Below are 22,321 nucleotides of genomic sequence, written 5' to 3' on the forward strand. Positions count from 1 at the left end.
CGGCCTCTTTGTCTCTTCTGCCCACTGCTCCAAGTTCTAGTTCCTGTGGTCAAAGAGAACAAGTCTGCTCCCTTGGCCCCGTAACAGGCCTTAAATGCTTGAACATAAGTACAGCTATCATGTTCTCCCTGAAATTTTTCATCAGCTTAACCATGTCCAGTTCCTTCAATTAATCCCCCTGTATTGTGATCTGAAAACCTTCCTTCACCATCTGGACTGCCCTCCTTGTGGACAAACCTGGCTTATCCATGTTCTTCTTAAACTCTGATACTGAGAACTGAACACAATGCTCCAGATGAGGTCTAATGTGGGCAGAATACAGTGGAATAATTATCTCCTTATTCCTCAAAGCTATGCTCTTCTCAATGCAGACCTTTTTTTAACAGCCATACACAAGAATAAAGTCCAAATGGGTACATGATCTAGGTATAAAGATTGATACTATGGACAAATTGGAGGAGCAAGGAATAGCGTATTTATCAGATTTATAGGCAAGGGAAGAATTTTTGACTAAAGAAGAGATAGAAAGCATTATGAAGTGCAAGATGGATAATTTTGATTACATTAAACTGAAAAGTTTTGGCACAACCAAACCCAATGCAACCAAAATTCAGAGGGAGGTAGTACATCGGGAAAGAATTTTTATGGCTAATCTTGGGGATAAAGGCCTCATTTCTAGAATACATAGAGAACTGAGTCAAATGCACAAGCATACAAGTCATTCCCCAATTGATAAGTGGTCAAAGGATATGAACAGGCAATTTTCAGAGGAAGAAATTAAAGATATCTATAATCATATGAAAAAATGCTCTAAATCACTTTTGATTAGAGAGATGCAAATCAAAACAACTCTGAGGTACCACATCACACCTACTGACAAACATGACAGAACAGGAAAATGACAAATGTTGGAGAGAATGTGGGAGAGTTGGAACACTAATTCATTGTTGGTGGAGCTGTGAGCTCATCCACCCATTTTGGAGAGCAATTGGAACTATGCCCAAAGGGCTACAAAAATGTGCATACCCTTTGACCCTATAACATCACTTCTAGGACTGTACCCTCTAGATATCACAAAAATGGGAAAGGGTCCCACATGTACAAAAATATCTATAGCAGCACTCTTTGTAGTAGCCAAAAACTGGAAATCAACGGGATGCCCATCAATTGGAGAATGGCTGAATAAATTATGGTATATGAATGTAATGTAATACTACTGCACTATAAGAAATGATGAACAAGAAGACTTCAGAGAGGCCTGGAAAGACTTATATGATCTACTGCTCAGTGAAAGGAGCAGAACCAGGAGAACTTTGTACACAGCAACAACCACAGTGTGCAAGAGTTTTTTCTGGTAGACTTGGAACTTCATAGCAATGCAAGGACTTCAAAAAAAAAAATCTCAATGGTCTTCTAAGGCAAAAATGCCCTCCACATCCAGAGAAAGAAATATGAAGTCAATCGCAGAATGTAGCAGATAGTTTTTTTGTGTGTATTATGTTTTGGTTTGTTATATGATTTCTCCCATTCATTTTAGTTCTCCTACACAGCATGACTATAGTGAAAATCTATTTAATAGGAATATATGTGCAGATCCTATATAGAATTGTATGCCACCTTGGGGAGGGAGGGGGGAGGTATGGGGTAGTTAGGGGAAAAAAAATCTAAGTTATATGGTAGTGATTGTAGAACACTAAAAATAAATAAAATTAATGTGTAAAAAAAGAAAAAAAATAAAATTAAGTCAGAAAAAACACTTGTAGCTGACAAGAAGAAATTAATTCTGTTGTCAATACAATTTCAAAAGTACAGAAGGATTAATTTTTCAAGATATTACAAATAAAGAATGATTCCAGAAGAATGGAAAAGACAGCATTTTTATCAATTTTTAAAAAGGGTTTCAGGAAAATAACTTTGATGAATATATGAGAAGGAAAAGGCAGAATTTTGCTAACAATTGACTGAGAAAAAAAGGAAATGGCAGCAGAGCCAAGACAGTGGAGTAGAAAGTTGCACATACTATAGCTCTTCCCCCACAGCCCATAAAATACCTGTAAAAAATGACTCTTAACAAATTTTAGAGCAGCAGAAGCCACAGAATAACAGGTTGAAAGAGATAACCTGGAAGGCCAACAGGAAAGGTCTATCTCATGGGACACGCAGTGGAGCCAAGCCCTGGCCGCAGCACCTAGGAGGAACAGGACCAGAACAGGTCTCTGGGGCAGAATCCATAGCAAAGAAGGTCTCAGATCCCTCAACCCACAAGCACCAAAGAAAGTTTCAAAGGTGAGTGAGAGGGCTTTCCCAGCTGGACGACAGGGGAGCAGGGTTCCCCCTAGCATGGCCCCCAGGCAGCAGCAGAGCAGCAGCACTGCGAGGCAGTGACTGTTTCCATTGTGGTAGCAGCTCAGCTTAAAACCCCTGGGGGAACTGAGCAGCTGATCTGAATCTCAGCCCTGAGCAAAGTCCTCAGGTGAGGAGGAGCACTAGGACCCTCCTCTTGACAAAGGATTCAGAAGTCAAGTAACTGGCTGGGAAAATGCCCAAAAAAGGGAAAAAAAATAAGACCATAGAAGGTTACTTTCTTGGTGAACAGGTATTTCCTTCCATCCTTTCAGATGAGGAAGAACAATGCATACTGTCAGAGGAAGTCAAGGTTTCTGCATCCAGTACCTCCAAAATGAATATGCAATGGGCTCAGGTCATAGAAGAGCTTGAAAAGCAAGTTAGCAGCTTGGTAAAGAAGAACCAAAAAAAATGCTAAAAAAAATAACACCTTTAAAAATAAGCTAACTCAAATGGCAAAAAGGTCCAAAGAGGCAATGAGGAGAAGAAGGCTTTAAAAACCAGAATCAGCCAAATGGAAAAGGAGGTTCAAAAGCTCACTGAAGAAAACTGTTCTTTAAAAAGGACAGTGGAGCTGAGGGAAGTTAATGATTAAATGGTAAACCAAGAAATTACAAAACAAAATCAAAAGAATGAAAAAATAGAAGATAATGTGAAATATCTCACTGGAGAAACAACTGACCTGGAAAACAGATCCAGGAAAGACAATTTGAAAATTATGGGACTACCTGAGAGCCATGATCAAAAAAAGAGCCTAGACATTATCTTTTATGAAATTATCAAGGAAAACTGCCCTGATATTCTAGAATCAGAGGGCAAAATAAATATTGAAAGAATCCACCAATCACCTCCTGAAAGAGATTTAAAAAGAGAAACTCCTAGGAATATTGTACTCGAATTCCAGAGTTCCCAGGTCAAGGAGAAAATATTGCAAGCAGCTAGAAAGAAACAATTTGAGCATTGTGGAAACACAATCAGGGTAACACAGGATCTGGCAGCTTCTATATTAAGGGATTGAAGGACTTGGAATAGGATATTCCAGAAATCAAAGGAACTGGGATTAAAACCAAGAATCACCTACTCAGAAAAATGAGTATAATACTTCAAGGGAATAAATGGTCATTCAATGATACAGAGGACTTAAAAGCATTCTTGATAAAAGACCAGAACTGAAGAGAAAATTTGACTTTCAAATACAAGAATCAGGAGAAGCATGAAAAGGTAAACAGGAAATAGAAATCATAAAGGACTTTCTAAAGATGAACTCTTTACATTCCTACATGGAAAGATAATATTTGTAACTCTTGAGACTTTTCTCAGTATTTGGATAGGTGGAGGGATTACACACACACACACACACACACACACACACACACACACAAAGAGAGCACAGGATGAGTTGAATCATAAGGGATGATATCTATAAAAAAAATAAAATTAAGGGGTGAGAGAGGAATATATTGGGAGAAAGGGAGAAATGGAATAGGGCAAATTATCACTCATAAAAGAGATAAGAAAAATCTTTCTCAATGGAGGAGGTGAGAGGGGAAAACTGGAGCTTACTCTCTTCACATATGGCTTAAGGAGGGAATAAGATGCTCACTCAGTTTGGTATGAAAATCTATAAATTCCCTACAGGAAAGTAGGGGAGAGGAGGACAGGTGGGATGAGGGGGATGATAGAAGGAAGGACAAATGAGAGAAGGGAGTAACTAGAAGTAAATACTTTTGGGATGGGACAAGGTCAAATGAGAGAACAGAATAAAAGGGGAACAGGGTAGGATGGAGGGAAATATAGTTAGTCCTACACAACATGACTATTATGGAAGCCTTCTGCAAAATGACACATATATATCCTGTATTGAATTGCTTGCCATCTCAGTGGGGATGGAGGATGGGAGAGAAGTTGGAATTAAAAGTATTAGAAACAAATGTTGAGAACTGTTACTGCACATAACTGGGAAATAAGAAATACAGGTAATAGGCATAGAAAGAAGACGGCGATAAGGGAAGGGTGGGATGCGATAGAAGGGAGGGTACATTGAGGGAAGGGGTAATCAAAATGCAAGGTGTTATGGGGTGGGGGAGGGGAGAGATGGGGAGAAAAATTGGAATTCAAAATTTTGTGGAAATGAATGTCATAATCTAAAAAGAAAGAAAGAAAGGAAAAGTAAGAAAGAAAAGGAATGAGATTCCACTCTGGCTTAAAAAAAAGTAAACATTTGATTAAATAGGATAAAATTCCACTTTTAAAGTTCTCTTTAACCTGCTATACATACTACAATACAAGATTATGTGACAGATATGACTAGAGATAACTTTGTTGAATAAGCTTCTGAGCATTAAAATCAAAGTCACATAACACAGGGAGAGAGACTCACCTAAAGTGTTTCACACCATCATGAAAGTTATCCTCAGAAGGGTCCCCAAACAGAAGAATTCACAATTAATGCCAAAGTTCTCTACTCTTTATTGACAGACAACAACATAAATCACATCAAGTTCTAAAGCAATGCAAAGTCTATTTAGTGAACTCAGTTCTGTTTTGCTTTTGTGAAAGGTAAATTCTACCACATCAACCCAGATTTCTTGACTCCCAGTCCAGGCTTCTTTCCAGGGGTAGAGAACCTGCAGCCTCAAAGCCACATGTGGCCCTCTAGGTCCTCAAGTGTGATTCTTGACAGAATCCAAACTTCACAGAAAAAGGACAAGGATTTATTCTGTGAAGTTTGGATTCCATCAAAGGGCAGTATTTGAGGATCTAGGGGGCCACATGTGGCCTCAAGACTGCAGGTTTTCCATCCCTGGACAATAGTTTCTCTTTCTCTCATGTGCCTCTCCAAAGGGCCAGCATTTGATACTTACATACAATACAGTGGTGACTCTGATTGGATAATAACAACATTATAGTCATCCTCCTAGATTGTTTATTCTTATCCAGGTATGATTGCTAATAATAGGTTGGCCTCCCTTTCATATTCAGTTACTTCTGGCCATTCTTCTTTGCTATCAGCTTTGTTCCCCCCTGCCCTCAATGCAAAAAGTCAAGATGAAACAAAACATCAATAAACTTAAATTCATTCCAAGGCAAAGGATTGTTGCTTTGCATTACCCATGTCATGGCTTCCCCTCCTCCCTGTCCCCTCTTCAATACAGGAAATTAGTATTGACCATGATTTCAAATTATATTTCAATTAGGAAATTTCACATGCTCATCCTACGATCAAATTCAATTGTCTACTTAGAGATAAGCCACATTGTAAGCTCATTGTCCACTCCAGCATGTGACTGCATGGAAACCAGATGTTTCCAGGATCATTCTTCCCAAAGGGACTCTCTCAATTCCTTGCGCATCCCTCTATACTTCTGCTATCTCATGTTTCCCTCCATTAGCTCAGAGTTGACAGCTGACCATAGTAAGGTCACTAAGTCATATTATATGTCCTGTTCTGGTCCTAGAAAATTCTACCTCTTATGCAGAATTGACTTTAGGAAACTTTTTTTTTAATGTTGCTAGTGGGTTCAGCAATAGAATACAGACAGTTGTATTCCCTATAGATTTCCATGATTCCATGCCCTATCTCTATAGGGATTACAGAATTCCATATGCATACTGCAAAAACACGACTGAGGAATTACATCATAACATCAAAAGAACTAGAGTTTTCCCTGCCAATCAAATTCTTCTTCACAGGAAAGACTCAAATCCCCTGACTCCTAGTTCTTTCAAGGCCTTTCCTACTATATCAAGCTGACACAAGGGAAACAAGACAAGTGTCCTTGGTCTTAAAAAGCTTCTTATGTGATTCTAGGAAAGATGAGAAAAAACACCAGAGAATATGCAGTTGCTCCTAATATAGCAATAGCTTTGTAAAGCATTCTTTTTAAAGTATGTTGTAAATTTAATTATACTTGACCTGTTTTCACACTTAAATTTTGACACTTTTAAGCCTGAGACAACTTGTAATTAATTACATTTTGTAAATCCTGTATGGAAAATGGGTTTAAAATTATACCAGCTCTTTCTGGAAAAATACAATGGAGATACTTTAAAACTATCCAACCAAGATATTAGACAGTAGAGTTCAGGTGAAGAGATGATCAAAATTAACTGCTACTATGAGTAAATTTTTATTTAGTGATTGCTACATAGTGAATATTATGCTGGGACCATTAGATACAGCAAAAATAAGCTCTAGTCTCTGGCCTTAAGAAGCTTACTTTTCTACTCAATGGCAACAAAAAAGACAGGGAATTTAAAACACGCGCAAGAAAAGTATCCCCCAAAGGGCAAACTAATGTAGTCAAAAGGAATGACATAAGTCGTTTAGTGCTCAGGAAATCGAGAATTAATAAGCATATATTCCATAGAGAAGGTAAATTGGACCAAAACAGATCAGGAGAAATTCTATTATTCACCTATAATGGTAAAAACATAAACAATTTTTAGAAATAAAAAATATTCATACATTTTAAAAATATATATTTGAATAAAGCAATTATGACTAAAAAGCAAAGAACACTTTGTTTTGTACCTCCAATCTTATTGTAAGTGTCCCTGGCTTGCAGAAAATCAACTCCGCTTCCTCTAACTCCCTCAAATCATACCTTACTCCAACCATCACCAGTCTTCTAGGGAAATCTAACAGAGTAGTTGTGACACATAAGCTGATACACAATGTTCTACATGATAATCTGAGTATCAAACACAATGTATAAGGAATATCAGATATAGGGAGTCATAGGAAAGAAACAGAATTTCTGATGGGGGCGGGGAAGGACATCTTTACTCCTTTGCTCATATGTCTTAGTTCTGGCTCAATTTACTTATGGAATTGTCCTGAATTAAATTAATTGACAGATGTTACTTTAGGAAGAAAACATTATTTTATGTAACATAGGACATGTGAGTCTCCTGGTATTTGGCATCAAACCACAGAATACAACAATCTAGGGTAACCCAAAGATCAGAGGTACAGAATATATGTGAGGAGACTGTAGCAAAGAATTGCACAGAAGCATTGTAAGTCATGGCTCAGAGAATCATGACAAAAATAGCTGTGACACAGTGAAGAGAACGAGAAATAACCAGTGGACAGACTGTGCTCTCCATTGGTATCTGCTAAAGGAAGGCCCTCAGCATATGAAGTGGATTCCTTGCAGAGAATTAATAGGAGGACACACTCTAATGTCACACGGTGAGGGCTGCTGATAGGTTTCAGCTGGTATAAGTGAGAGGAAAACCCACATTGAAGAAATCTTAGATCTTCTGAAATAGCAAAACAAGTATACAATCCTAGATCAGAAAGGAATCTTTAGAAATGTTTTATATTTCAAATCCCTCATTTTACCCAAGGAATCCAGGACAAAGGGAAGTTAAGAGCTTAACCCAAAGTCAAATAGCAAGGTGGGAGGACCACAGGATTTAAACTAGAAAAAAGACTTAGAGATTACCTAGTGTAAACTCTTAGTTTTACAGGTGGGAAAACTGAGACTGAGAGAGATTAAATGGTTTATTCAGATAACAGATAAGTGGTAAAGCCAGGAACTGAACTAAGGTCTTCTGACTCCAAATCTATTACTTTTGATCATTGTACCATTTTGTCTTAACATGTCAAAACTAAAACCCAAGACACTCAGTTACTAGACCCTTTTTATTTCTACTACATTATAGTGTTTCCCTGGAAGAAAATATTTGCAATTTAATATTTAAAAAAGAAATAACTTCCGAAGAAATTTTTAAGAAGCATTTCTAACTTTCAGGATTAAAAAATCCTAATCTATAAAGGAATAATTCTCATGCTACAAAATGTCAATGCCTCCAAAAACAGAGAACATTCTAAGCAAGGTAGAACAAGAAATATACAATATATTTATTTTCAATTACTTGAGAAATGATTTAGTGACTGATTGGAGTAGGAAGAGGCTTGAATGGGGTAGACCCACCAGCAGGGCAGGCTATCACTATAGTCCAGGCATAAGGTGATGGAGGCTTGCACGAGAGTGGTGGCAGCATCAGAAGAGAGAAGGGGCAAATTCAGGAGATGTTGCAAAGGTGAAACCTATAGGTCTCTGGATATGGGGGTTAGAGATAGTGAGGAGCAGAAAATGACTCCTAGGTTGCAAGAACTGGGAGGATAGTGTTACCCTCTACACTAATAGGGAACACAGGAGGAAGGGAGGATTTAGGCAGGGGTGGGGGACCTGTGGCCTTGAGGCTATAGGTAGCCCTCCTGGTCCTCAAGTGTGGCCCTTTGACTGAATTCCAACTTCATAGAAGATATCCTTTTATTAAGGGGATTTGTTCTATAAAACTTGGACTCAGTCAAAGGGTCACATTTGAGGCCCAAGATCAGATTCCCCAATCCTGGTTTCAGACAAAAAGATAATGAGTTCAGTTTTGAGATATCTAGTTTATAATGTATCTAGTTCAAAATGTCAGAAAAGCATTTGGAGACGAGAGATTACAGAGATTATAGGTCAAAAGAATGTTGGTGCAAGACAGATGATAATTAAGTCCATGAATTCCTCAAATGAAGTACTACAGAGGGAGAAAATAAGAAGTCCCACGACAGGGCACTGGAGGACACCTATTGTTAGATGGCATGAGCTGGATAAGGATCTAACAAAGGAGACTTAAAGGGAGTGGTCAGATTGGTATGAGGAGACCTAGGTGAGAGTGGCATTCACAACACCTAGAGAAAAGAGAGTTATCAAGAAGCAAAGGATGATCGACAGTGTAAAAGGCTGCAGAGAGGTCAAAGAGATGAGGACTGAGAAAAGGACATGGGAATGTGGCAATTAAGAGATAACTAGTAACTTTGAAGAGAACAGTTTTGGTGGAATGCTAAGGTTGGAAGTTGGATTTTAAGGTGTTAAGAAAAGAGTGAGAGGAGATGTTACCCACAACCCTTTATGTTTTCTTATTAGTCTTTCTATTATCCTGACTTCAGCTAATATGCTGGTTATTCCACCACCCATGCCCAGTCTCAACTTACTGATTTTTTAAAGGAAATGAAAATATATTTATTTTTATTTTTAAAAATTATGTTCCTAACTATGCCCAAAAGGCTACAAAAATGTGCATAGCCTTTGACCCAGCAATACCGCTTCTAGGACTGTATCCCTAAGAGATCATAAAAATGGGAAAGGGTCGCACATGTACAAAAATATTTATAGCAGCACTCTTTGTGGTGGCCAAAAACTGGAAATTAAGGGGATGCCCATCAATTGGGGAATGTTGAATAAATTGTGTTATAAGAAATAACGAACAGGAAGACTTCAGAGAAACCTGGAAAGATTTATATGAACTGATGCTGAGCAAAAGGAGCAGAATCAGGAGAACTTTATACACAGCAACAACCACAGTGTGTGAGGATTTTTTCTGGTAGACTGAAAACTTCATTGCAATGCAAGGACTTAAAAAATTTCCAATGGTCTCTTAAGGCAAAATGTCTTCCACATCCAGAGAAAAAAACTATGGAATTTGATCGCAGAATGTAGCAGATCATTTTCTTTTGTATTATGTTTTGGTTTGTTTTATGATTTCTCCCATTCATTTTAATTCTTCTATACAACAAGACTAAGGTATTTAATAGGAATGTATGTGTAGAACTTATATAAAATTGTATGTTGTCTCAGAGAGGAAGAGGGAAGGAAGGGGGAAAGGTAGGGGAGGGAGGGGAAAAAAAATCTAAGTTATATGGAAGTGATTGTAGAACACTGAAAACAAATAAAATAAAAAAAAATTTTAAATTAAAAAAATGTTGAAGGGAGAGTAGATAAGCTTTTTTCGAACAAATAATATGTTGAAAGAAATAAAACTTGAAAAAATAGGTGAGAGCTAGAGTATAGAGGAGCTTTAATGCCCAAATAAAAGACTTAACTGTTAAAAAAAAAATTATGGCCCTATCAGAGCTTTTAAGGCCCCTGTGTTCACATTTTAGTAAGAATTTGCTTCTAAGTAAATTTTGCTAACCTGAGCTTGGTACATAAGCCTTCAGTGGAATAACCAGGGCAAGAGACCAAGACGAAAATAGAGCCAACAGTTGAGTTGCTCTGAACCCAGAGAACCTCCCAGCAGGCTAACTACTGACTGAATCCAGCAGCAGAATAATAAAATAAAATACACAAGCCAAAAGACCCAACTTGAAGAACTCAGACGAGGGGGGCGATGAACATACCTCCCCTTAGATGAAACCATTTTGGAAACACTGAAAACTTTCAGGCCTCCAGACTGACCTGTGAACGCAGTATTAAAGACATAAAAAAAGACAGAAGCTCAGACAAGACCTTTATCCCAACCCCCAGAAATGAGTGGAGCCCATCACCAAAACAGAATCCAAAGTCAAGTAGGTAGGAAGAAGGAGCCAATAGAAAAAAGAACCCAACCATAAAGAGCCACTGTGGTGACAGAGAAGCTCAAGACACAAACAGAAAAGAAGACAATAACTTGAAAGCATCTTCACAAAGCTTCAAGAAAAAAATGCTAATTGGATGCAAGTTCAAATAGAATTCCTAGCAGAGTTAAGAGAACTAAAAGAGCTAAAAATGATTTTAAAAGTCAAATGAGAGGAAGAAAGAAAGATAAGAAAAGAAAATAAATAGTTTAGTAAAAGAGGAAAAAACATACTGAAAAAATCCTCAAAAAATCAGAACTGTTCAAGTGGAAGCTGATAATTGCATGAGACATCAACAAACAACAAAAAAGTCAAAAGACTGAAGTAGTAGAAAAACGTGAAATGTTTCATAGGAAAAACTGACCTGGAAAATACACCAAGGAGAGATAATTTAAGAATCATTGGAGGAAAGACAGAGAGCCAAGATGGCAGAGTAAGGAAGGAACGTATTGGAACCTTCCCAAATTCATCTCCACACAACTATAAAATATTGCCTCAAAATGAATTCTGGAGTGGCAGAACCAGCAAAAGGACAGGGTGAACCAATTTTTGAGCCCAAGACAACTTAGAAAGTCAGCAGGAAAGGAGCAGTCTAACAGAGGCAGCATCTGTCAAGCCCTTAGCCCTAGGACAGGCCCCTGGCAAAGCCTAGCAGTGAGATTGCAAAGGCCCAGGTGCAGCCCAGTCCCATAGTCCCCTGAACAGGCCAGTAGAAAAGTCCTATGCCTCCATGCAAGAAGCTTGGGGCAGTGCCCAATCCAGTACAGGAACAGAGCATTTTTTTAACACAAAGCTAAATTTCATAAAATAGGCTGTAAAAATAAGCACCCTTCCCTCCTCAAACAAACAAAAAACAAAAAAAGAACCTGACCACAGAAAGTTTCTATAGTGACAGGGAAGTGACAAGAAAAATTGGGAAAATAAATAAGAGTGATGTGAGAGAATTATGAAAAAAGAATCAAAAGCTTGGTAAAGGAAGCACAAAAAAATGGGGAAAAGATGCACAAAAATTCACTGAAGAAAATAACTCCTTAAAAAGTAAAATTGGCCAAATGGCAAAAAGGGATGCAAAAATTCCATAAAGAAAACAACTTACAAACCAGAATTGGGTAAGTGAAAGATAACGATTCCATGAAACATTAACAATAAAGTAAAATCAAAAGAATGAAAAAAACAGCAGACAATGTGAAATACCTCATTGGAAAAATAACTGAGCTGGAAAATAGAACCAGGAGAGATAAGTTAAGAATCATTAAACTACTTGAAAGCCATAATCAAAATAAGAGCCTAGACATCATCTTTCAAGAAATTATAGAGAAGAACTGTCTTGATACCCTAGACCCAAACGGTAAAATAGAAATGGAAATAATCTACTAATCACCTCCTGAAAGAGTTCCCAAAATTAAAACTCTCAGGAATATTATAGCTAAATTCCAGAGCTCCCAGATCAAAGAGAAAATACTGCAAATAGCCAGAAAAAGACAATTCAGTTACCATGGAGTCACCGTCAGAATAAGACAGAACTTTGCAGTTTCTACATTAAAAGATCAGAGGGCGTAGACTACGATATTCCAGAAAGTACATCCTACATGAGAAGATGATATTTGTAACTCTTAAGAAAGGAAAATTGTCCAGATATCTTAGAACTAGAGGGCAAAGTAGAAATTGAAAGAAGTTACCAGTCACGTACTGAAAGAAACTCCAAAATAAAGACTCCCAGGTATATTATAGCTAAAATTCAGAGCAACCAAGTGAAGGATAAAATACTTTAAGAAGCCAGAAAAAAAATCCTATTTGAAAAAAAGAAAATAATTAAAATAAATTTGGAGTTATATGTATAATCTTCGCATATAAGAATATAAACAGTTTAACCTTAGAGTCCCTTACGATCTCTCTTTCATGTTTACTTATTTATTCTTCTCTTGAGTCTTCTATTTGAAAGTCAGATTTTCTGTTCAGCTATGATCTTCTCATCAGTAATGCTTAAAAATCCTCCATTTTTTCAAATATATATTTTTTTCTCTTGTAGGATTATTCTCAGTTTTGCTAGGTCCATTATTCTTGATTGTAATACTAGCTCCTTTGGCTTCTACTACATCCCATTCCAAGTCATTCTTTCATTGATAGTGGCGGATGCTAAATCTTGTGTGATCCTGTCTGTGGCCCCTCAGTACTTTAGTTATTTCTTTCTGGCTGTCATGTTGAGGAAAGGAATTAAGAGCTATTCTGTTTAGCTATATAGGGCAGAAGGAAAGGCAATGATAGAAAGTTGCAAAGACAAATGTCAGGAAAAACTCCTAACAATTAGAAATATGCGAAACTGGAATGAGAAGTGACTGTAGATTTCCTTGGAGATCTTTAACAGAAGTAGATGATCTCTTGTGAGGTATGTTTTAGTGGGCAATTCTTCATGTTTGGGTTGGATTAGACAGCTGCTGATGTGACTTACATTTCTCAAACTCTGTGTTTTTGTGAGGACCAAATAAGAACCAAAAGAGTGAATTTAATGACACATCTGTTATAACCTGCCTTTGTTTTCTCCTTGTTAAAGACTGTATTTTTGTAAGAATCTATGTTTCTTGATAATCACTCAGCATATCAGTTGTAGGTAGATCAATGTAGAGAGCAACAGAAAGATAAATGATTAACAAAGAACAGTTAGCCTTTATAAATTAGACTGGTTCATCATATATTTTAAAAACTAAATTAGATTTCTTCATGTCTATTATCCCTGAAACTGAAAAAATTAGCTAAGAATCTTAAAACTGTAACAATTGCTGATATTATAAATGTGAAATCCATCTCTAATGACCACATTATAACTAAACAAACTGAATCATATCAATTTGACATTCTAACCATAAATAAAATGATATGCTATAAGGAAGTTGAAGCTAAATGGAAGGATGGTTCACAGGCCTCCTTGACAAAGCAAATAAAGGAGTGGCAGAGTTGGTTTTATTGTGCTCTCAGAAGTGAAAAAAAAGTATCATTTCATGGAACATTTGATTATTTCCCACCACAATGTTTGTCATAAGCATAGGAAAAATGAACTCTATAAGGTTAACTGCATCATATGTGCCAATATGTATTTCTGAAGATGAGAAGATAACAAATGCTTACTAAAATTTATTACTGGCTCTCCAAATTAAATCAACCTATATTTTAACAAAAGGTAATACAGCATCACTATTCTAGTGATTATACTACGTAACTACAATTCATTAAATATTAATTTCTAAGGAATAATTGCTGGTTGCCCAAAAGGCAATGAAAGGCTAGATGCAATGGGAATAAACAGGCTTAGCACATTATTATTATTAACAACACAGTCTATGCTCTTAGTATTATACAAGATATCAAAGAGATGTATGACCAGAAAAGAGACAGATTGCCACAGAAAAGAGACAGATTACTAAGAACAAGGACTAACAGATGGAAAGCTAAGTTGCCTCAGTGTGATTCTAAGAGACCTAGAGATAGCAAGGTCCCCATCATTCTGGGTGGACCCCTTAAGGAAGAGTTAGGGGAAGACATGAAAAATAGTCACAAAAGTTAAGAAGGTATGGGTTGGTTGTAATCCCTACTGTCAGAAGGAGTATCCACATTGATGAAATTATTGATCCACTGAATTACCCAAGACTTGTTTGATCACAACAGATCATAGATCATGGGGAAAGTCTATATTAAAAACAATTAAAATTTATCTTATAAAAATGATATATAATATAAAATAATTGATCCTATGAAAGTGGTTTTACAATTATGTAAATAAATCATCAGTTATAATACATAGGTATGAGACTGGCCATTCTCAGCTCTCCTTGTCTAAATCCCTTTCCAAAATACTTTTCTGTAGTACAAAATTTACCATGTCTACTTGGGTGTTTTTATCTCTTGAAAATTTTCCATTACCACCAGTTTTTCAGCAGAAAACGTTTATTTCCTTCCTGCTCCCGTTATTTCCCCCTGACCATCAGAATATTTTGGCTCACAGTCATAACTGAAGTAGTTCTCAATGCTTGTTCACAGAAACCCAGGACCTACTTTTAAAAAGCAGAGATACTTAAAGAAACATTAAATGGTAAATGTTCTGACCTTCAGAAATTGTCAGGAAAGAAAATTCTGTTCCTAGCTGTGACAATTGTGGTTTTAGTGTTTATCCTTGTACTGGTGGTAAAATATCTATTTTTTTTTTAATGGAGAAAAATTATATAAGTACAGCAAGTTAATTTAAAGTGTTAGTAGTGGAAGTAAAAAACTAGAGGAATAAATGGCAACAAGAAGTGATAGGTATAATGTGTAACTTTAAAAGTTTCCGAAAATTACAAGTCCCTACAGGTACATGCAAGTTTTCTGAAAATGGATACTTATCAGTTATCATGGTCACTTACATTCGTTATAATCCATTATGTACTTGGATATTGAACGCAGCAAAATTCTAGTTGTAACAATTGTCACAATGTTTGAGAAATTTAAGTTTTAATTAGAAGCAGTAGTCGGTCATCTTTAATAATCATAATAATAAGGATAAGCAGCCACTATCTTTATAGATAGCACTTAATATCAAGAAATATAATTAGTTGTCAGAAAAGCAATGTTCATTGATCATATGGTCTTTGATCAGTTGTTTTCTTAAGGTATTTATTTGAAATAAAAGGTCATTCTATTATTTACAGGCCCCAAGTCATATTCTCACATGGGTTTAAGACCACCCTCAAGAAAAGTAAAAATAAAATACAATAAAAAGTACAGCAGCAATTCTCAAACTTTTTAAATCTCAGGACACTTTATATTAAATTCTAATAAAGGTCTCATTTCCAATTGATTCAAATTTGTAAAAGTAAGAGTCGACCCCCCAATTGATAAATGGTTAAAGAATGTGATCAGGTCATTTTCTAAGGAAGAGATCCAGGCTATCAATAGACATATGAAAAAATGTTCTGAATCACTAAAAATTAGAAAAATGCACATTAAAACAACTCAGGTTCTATCTCAGAATCTAAACTGGCAAAGATGACAAAACACAACAAAACAAAAAAACAATGGATGTTGAAAGGGCTACAGGATAACATATACATCAAAGCCTCCTAGAGTTGTGAAATGGACCAAGAAACAAGTTGGAATTGTACTTCACAGTCATTAAACTGTGCATGTCCTTTTACTGCACTACATCATTATTGGGCTTATAACTGAAAGAGTTCATAGAAACTACAAAAGGACTCATAAGTACAAAAATGTATACAGTATTGCTTTTTGTAGTGGTTAAGAACTAGAAACAAGGTAGGGTGATAGTGCTGCCTATCAGTTTGAGAACTGCTGAAAAAAAATTATGGTATATCATTTGCTGTTAAAAAATGGTGAAAAATTAGTGTTCAGAGAAACGTAGGAAGTATAAATTGATACAGAGTGAAGTTAGAAAGACCAGGAGAATAATTTATACAATAAAAATAATACTTTAAAGCCAAACAATTAAGAAAGACTAAAAAACTGATAAAAACACGACCAACAATGACTGCAGAGGGAGGATAATGAAGTATACTACTCACCTGAATGATATGATAGATCCAAGATGAAGAATAAGATGTTTGCAATGAACAATGTGAGAATTTGTTTTATCTACCTATCCTTTTTTAAAATAAGGTTTTATTTTTCTTTTTTCTTTCCAATGGGAGTTTCGGGATGGTGAGACCCTGCAATACTTGAAGATAGCTATCATGTCCCTTCAACTCTCCTCTTCTCCAAGATAAACATGCCTAATCCCTTCATCTCATCTTTAAATTTCACAGACAAAAGTCCTTTCACTATGGTAGTTGCTCCTCTCTATGGACTCTCCAGTTTATCAATTTCATTCCTAAATTGTAATGCCCTTGTTGATGCCTCCCTCAAACATTATAGTCTCTCAGCTTGTCAACATCCAAAATTTCATTTTCCTTCTACCTCAGCCACACACAGGGATGGTCACACCTTTAAGGTTACCTTTCCCCATCACAGTTTTGCCTTCATGATTCAGAATCATAAAACCTCTCTCTGAATAAAATCTCCTATCCTTTGATTTTTCCTTCCCTTCACCCCTCCTAACTCTATCCTCCATTGTCTTGACTGTACCACCAAGGCAATATTCACAGCACTGGTGGTGACTATGAATATGCCAGTGTAGTTCTCTATCGAAAAGTGTAACAGACTCTCCATATATAAGGCAAAAGAAAAAACATTTATTCAGACACTAGAAAGTCAAATTAGTCAGAGTAGCCAAGAAGTCAATATGCATTAGCACTGCAGGGGACAGAAGCATTTCCAAACCTTCCCCCCATTCCACTGGGACCTTCCCACAAACAAACACTCATGAGCCTAGCTATCTGCTTGCCTGTGTCCTTCCCAGCTCTGACTAGCTTGACTAACTTCCTCCCAGCTCTGCTCCACCCTTCCTGTTCCACCTGTTTAGCAAGTTCCTCCCACCACATGTGACTTAGGGTTCCATGTTATTTAAGTAGGTCACATGGGCCTATTAATGAATGGGAAAGATTTTCCCATTTAAATTACCTTTACAATGACCCATGTCCCTCTACCACTTCTCCTCTCAAAACTTCTAGGCCATCATGGCACTTGGCACACAAGAAGTGCTTAATAATGCCTTTCCATTCCATCACTCTCTCCCTCTTTTCTCTCTGACTTCATTTTGCTCCCTTCACAGCTATGATCTTATTCATGACCAGATCAAACATATACTACCATTTACCCCTGAATGTTTTTTCTTTTTGATTTATAGTCTGCTACTCTTATCCTGGGTTCCCCTCATGATCTTTTCACTGAATACTGCTTGAAAATGTCAGGTAAACATGCTGATTAGGTTCACAACAAATTAATGTCATCTAATTTTAGCCAGCCTCTCACATGGCAATCCATTCATTCCTCCCTGGTGGACTTTACCAGTTTCTCTCCCATAGCTCCTGTTCCAAACTTTCTTTTCTCTACAACTTCTATGTCACCACCTTCTCTCTGCTCCTCACCAGAAAGTATCATCACCACCTGATTTTCTGAAAAAATAAGGGCCATTTGTTTCAAGATCCTCTTTTTTTCCCAATCAAAACCCCCTTACCATTCCACCATTCTCAGCCCCTCTTCTGCTAGAGTTTCAAATGAACAAGTGGCCCTTCTTGCCAAGGCTGTCTCTTCCACTTTTGTTCTAGTTCTCAGACTTTTACATCCTCCAGGAACTTGCCTCCACTCCTCCCAGTTGTTCTCCCTTTATCTTACCTTTAATATTTCCATATCCATAGACTCCTATCTTATATACCAGTCCAGACCTGGCCCTTTTCTAAAACAAACAAAAAAACCTTTCACCTGATTTGGCATTCCCTCAACTATCATCCATTTCTCCTTTCCTTCAACAGCCAACCTTCCAGAGAGGTTGCTACAATTGTTGCTATCATTTCCCCACCTTCCACTTCTTAAATTGCTTTGCAAACTGGCTAATGACCCAACCATTCAACAGAAAATGCTGCCTCGAAGGTTACCTAGAATGGTCTTTTTGCAATTATCATTTTCTGCAGCCATCCGTTTGACCTCTCTATAGCCTGGCGCTGTTGAATGCTCCTTCCTTTTGGGTAGTCTCTCTTTTTGCCTTTCATGACACCTCTCCTTGATTCTCCTCTTGTTTGACCATTCCTCAGTTACTTTTGTTGGATCATCATTTTCTTCTGGCTCAGTAAGTGTGAGCATTCCCAAATAATCTGTCCTGCGTTCTCTTCTCTTCTTTACACTCTGGACCTTAGTGATCTGATGAATTCCAATGATATCAATTACCATCTCTATGTAGTTGACTCTAAATTCTATATTCAGCTCTAATCTCACTTGAACTCTAATTACTCTCGAAGCCTGCTAGTCATCTCCTGGATGTCTTGTAGGCAACTTAAACTCAACATGTCCGAAAGTGCTCAAATTATACTTCTCCTTAAACCTATTCCTCCTACAAAGTTCTCCATTTCCTTTGATATCACTCAGGTTCACAAATTTTGATTCATTCTTGACTCTTCCTTCTATCCTCCATTCAGTTGTCAAATCTTGTTGATTCTACCTCCAGAATACTACTCTCAGAGGTCCCATTATCTCCCCACCTCATCACACAGCTTCTACCCCAGTTAAGGTATCCTACACTACTGACCTGAACTATTGCTATAGCATCCTAATTGAATTCTCCATCTCTAGTCACTCTCCCCTCCAGTCTATCTCCCACATAGCTGCCATATTCCTAAAACACAGATGTCATTTGTCCTACTAAAATTTTTTGCCTTTAGGTTAAAATAAAAACTCCTTGGACTGGAATTTAATGTCTTCCACAGTCTAGCTTTCATATTCTTTTGCAGAATCATTTTATATTATTTGCCTGTTCACTACTCCTCCCCACATACATACTTCCTCCTCCCTCTGCCTTTGTACGAATGCCTGCAATTCACTCCATCTTCACCTCTACCTTGTAAAATCCCTAGCTTCCTTCAAAGTATAAATTAGGAGGTACCTCCTCCTCCTCCTCCTCCAGCAGACCTTTTCTTCTTACTATTATTATATTATATTTTTCCTCAATTGCATGTTAAAACAATTTTTGATATTTTTTTTTTAAGTTTTGAGTTCTAAATTATATCCCTTCCTCCCTCCCTCTCTCTCCTCCCACCTGCCTGAGATGGTAAGCGATCCAATATAGGCTACACATGTGCACTGATGTGAAACATTTCCATATTAATCATTTTGTACACCAAGCATTTGAAACAAAAAGTCATTATTTGACAAAAGCTCCTAGGAAAACTAGAAAATATGGCACAAACTAGTTATAAACCAACATCTCACACAATATGCCAAGATAAGGTCAAAATGGGTACATGATTTACACATAAAGGGTGATACCATAACCAAATTAGGAGAGCAGGCCTTTTCTGATCATCTTCTAATTACTAGCACACTCTCTCTGTCCTGAAGATATTTTATCTTTCTTTGTATTTACTTACTTACACGGTTTCATTTTTGTTTTTATATCCCTGTGTCTTGCACATAGTAAACACTTAACAAGTGCTGGCTGAATTTATTTCAATTGAAATTGATCTGTTGTCCCTTTAGAGTTCCTTCAATGCACACAAAAATTTGTTGAGTGACCACATGAATGAGTTAATTTTTTTAAAAAACCTTTTTCAATATTAAACTATCCCAAATCATAGAACCTTCATGAAACTTGTATAAAATTTCTAACAATTAATTAAGGAAAGGCTGTGAAAAATGAATCAATTTTCCAATAATGCTAAGCTGATTCATTTGGCTCCTTGGGTTCACAGATCTGCTGCATCTAATTACAAGTTCTCCTACCCCAGTTACTGCCTTAGTTTGTGGATGCCCAACTTCAGAACAAATTTCTCTCTTTTTCTTGTATCACCCTATCTCCAGACAATGCCTACAACAAGGAGTTTCTTAGGGCTTGCTTATAAATGGAAAGAATATCCAAGCTAAAAATACCCTAAGCCTGGGTATGGCAGGTACAAGTGCCTATCTTAGAAGCCCAGTCTATAAAAGACAAGCACCAAAATTTGTCACAGAATCTTGACAGCATGAGGTACTGAAATTCAGAAAGTTTTAAGTAATTTGTTCAAGGTGACACAGGAAATCACCAGAGGCAGAACTTGACCCCAGATCCTCTGACTCCAAGTTAAATGACTTGCCTAACTAAATTTGTAATAAGTATTTTACAGTGAACGTATAAAACCCAGTCGTCTAACTCAAATCAAGGCCAAATACAAGGCCTGTTTCCTTGGCCTCCTAATATCCTTTATAGGTTAAAAACCAGATGCTCTAGTGTCCATCTTCTTCTTTGCCACTGAAGAGCATGGTGTATTGTCTCTCATGACACCCCAGCACATCGGTTCTCCCATTTGAAGCTCACTCTTAGCCAATCAGGAAACCTCTTATAAAACATATTATGACATCATGTTAGCAAACTGATATCCCTTCTCTTCCTTCCTCTAAAAGAGCGAAAAGGAACAGATGTTTTCTTCACATAACCTCAAAAAATTTGAATAATGCAACCTCATGTACTATTGACAATAGATTCCTCTTTTTGTATAAGAACATGCTAAGAACTGTTTGAAATTTGGCCATTCTTTGGCTGGCTGGCCTAAGACTTAAATTTAGATTTTCTCTAGAAATCTGGCCATTCATCTTGGATTATTTGCAAATAGGCAGGCCAGATTGCCTTCAGGCAGAAATTCCTAAGTAGAAGCAATGACAGGCAAATACATAGTCCTCAAACTGATCATCTAGATGATGACAAATTCTCCTAATATAGTACCTGCCTTCTATCTCCTCTGCTTTTAATCCACTTTGAATAATTAAACCAGATTAATCATTTTGAGAGCCACTTTGCCTAGGTTCTGCTGCTCAGCTGCAGTTCAATTCTACCCCATAAAACACTTCAAAATGCAAATAAAGAACTCATCTCATAAAGGTGGGCTAAACAGAAATGTCACCTTTCAATCTTTGCCTAGAGATACAATTTTAGCACCCCTTTTCTTCCCTTTTATATCCTCCCACTTTATCAAACCCTTTTAATACCATGGCTTCAATGACTACATCAATGCAGATGACACCCAGATCTATTTCCCCAGACTGGACTTGTCTTTAGACTTCTAAACCCCCTCCTTCCCCCTGGCGGTGGTTGTTGTCCTTCATTCTCCAGGAGGACCAAAATGACATCATGATAGTGAAGTTAGCATGTGTCTGAGATGGATGAGCAGACCAATAACTGCTTCCTCCTGGCACCTCAGGTTAAACATGCCCACAATAGATTTTTTCTCTCTTCTCCCTCTCCCATCTTGCCTACCTCCCCTCTCCCCACAAGTCCCCAAAGTGCTCCTTCTACTGACTTCACTATTTCTTCCAGCAAGTCCTGTCTCACCAGTGAAACCTTGGTGTCATCTTTTAATGTTCCTTCTCCTTCTCTTCAATCCAGTCATTAGCAAGTCATCTACAGCTTCGTTCAACTCAGCACCACCTTGCTAATCTGAATATCCTTTCAACCAAAATGATCAAATGAGATCATACAGATGGTGCTTAATAAATACTTGTTCCCTTCTCTTTGCCACTCACCTAGACTACTGAAACAGCCTCCTGACTAATCTTACTGCCTATTTTCTTTCCCCATTACAATCTACCTTTTATTTCACAATCAGACTAATCTTTCTTATTTCTCCTTCTACAAAATAAAGTTCAAACCCTGTTATTCTTGTCGTTCAGGTACTTCCATAATCTGACATCAGCTTACCTTCCCTATTATCTCCTACATACTATTTTCTTCCATGAACCTCAAGTTTTAGCAAAACTGGACTGTTCTTTGTCCTTTGTCCATCCCCTACATTGATCTTGGTGCCACTGATCATCCTGTTTCCTAGGCCTAAGATTTCCTCTTTAATTGGTTAAATTCTTGCTTCTTCTTCAAAGCTAATCTAAATATCTCTCCTCCTCCAAGTTTTCTCCCTCCCTTCCACCTTCTCCTTGAATTGTGTTTTGCACCTCTTTAATGGATTGGTTTATTATGGT

General features: G+C 37.2%; 1 protein-coding gene across 2 annotated transcripts in view; it reads right to left on the minus strand.

Annotated features, from left to right (window-relative positions):
• The window catches only part of LPCAT1 (lysophosphatidylcholine acyltransferase 1), a 146,834-nt gene that overhangs the window by 116,015 nt on the left and 8,498 nt on the right, over nt 1–22,321 (minus strand). The window contains exon 1 of one of the 2 annotated variants that reach the window (XM_072605368.1): nt 18,262–18,523. The exons of the other annotated variant lie outside the window; for it this stretch is intronic. The gene's annotated coding sequence lies outside the window, so the exon portion shown is untranslated. Of the gene's footprint in view, nt 1–18,261; nt 18,524–22,321 lie in introns of those variants that run through there. 2 annotated transcript variants of the gene reach the window in all.

The sequence above is a fragment of the Notamacropus eugenii genome, chromosome 4 (genome assembly GCF_028372415.1).
Source record: "Notamacropus eugenii isolate mMacEug1 chromosome 4, mMacEug1.pri_v2, whole genome shotgun sequence".
Taxonomy (NCBI): domain Eukaryota; kingdom Metazoa; phylum Chordata; class Mammalia; order Diprotodontia; family Macropodidae; genus Notamacropus; species Notamacropus eugenii.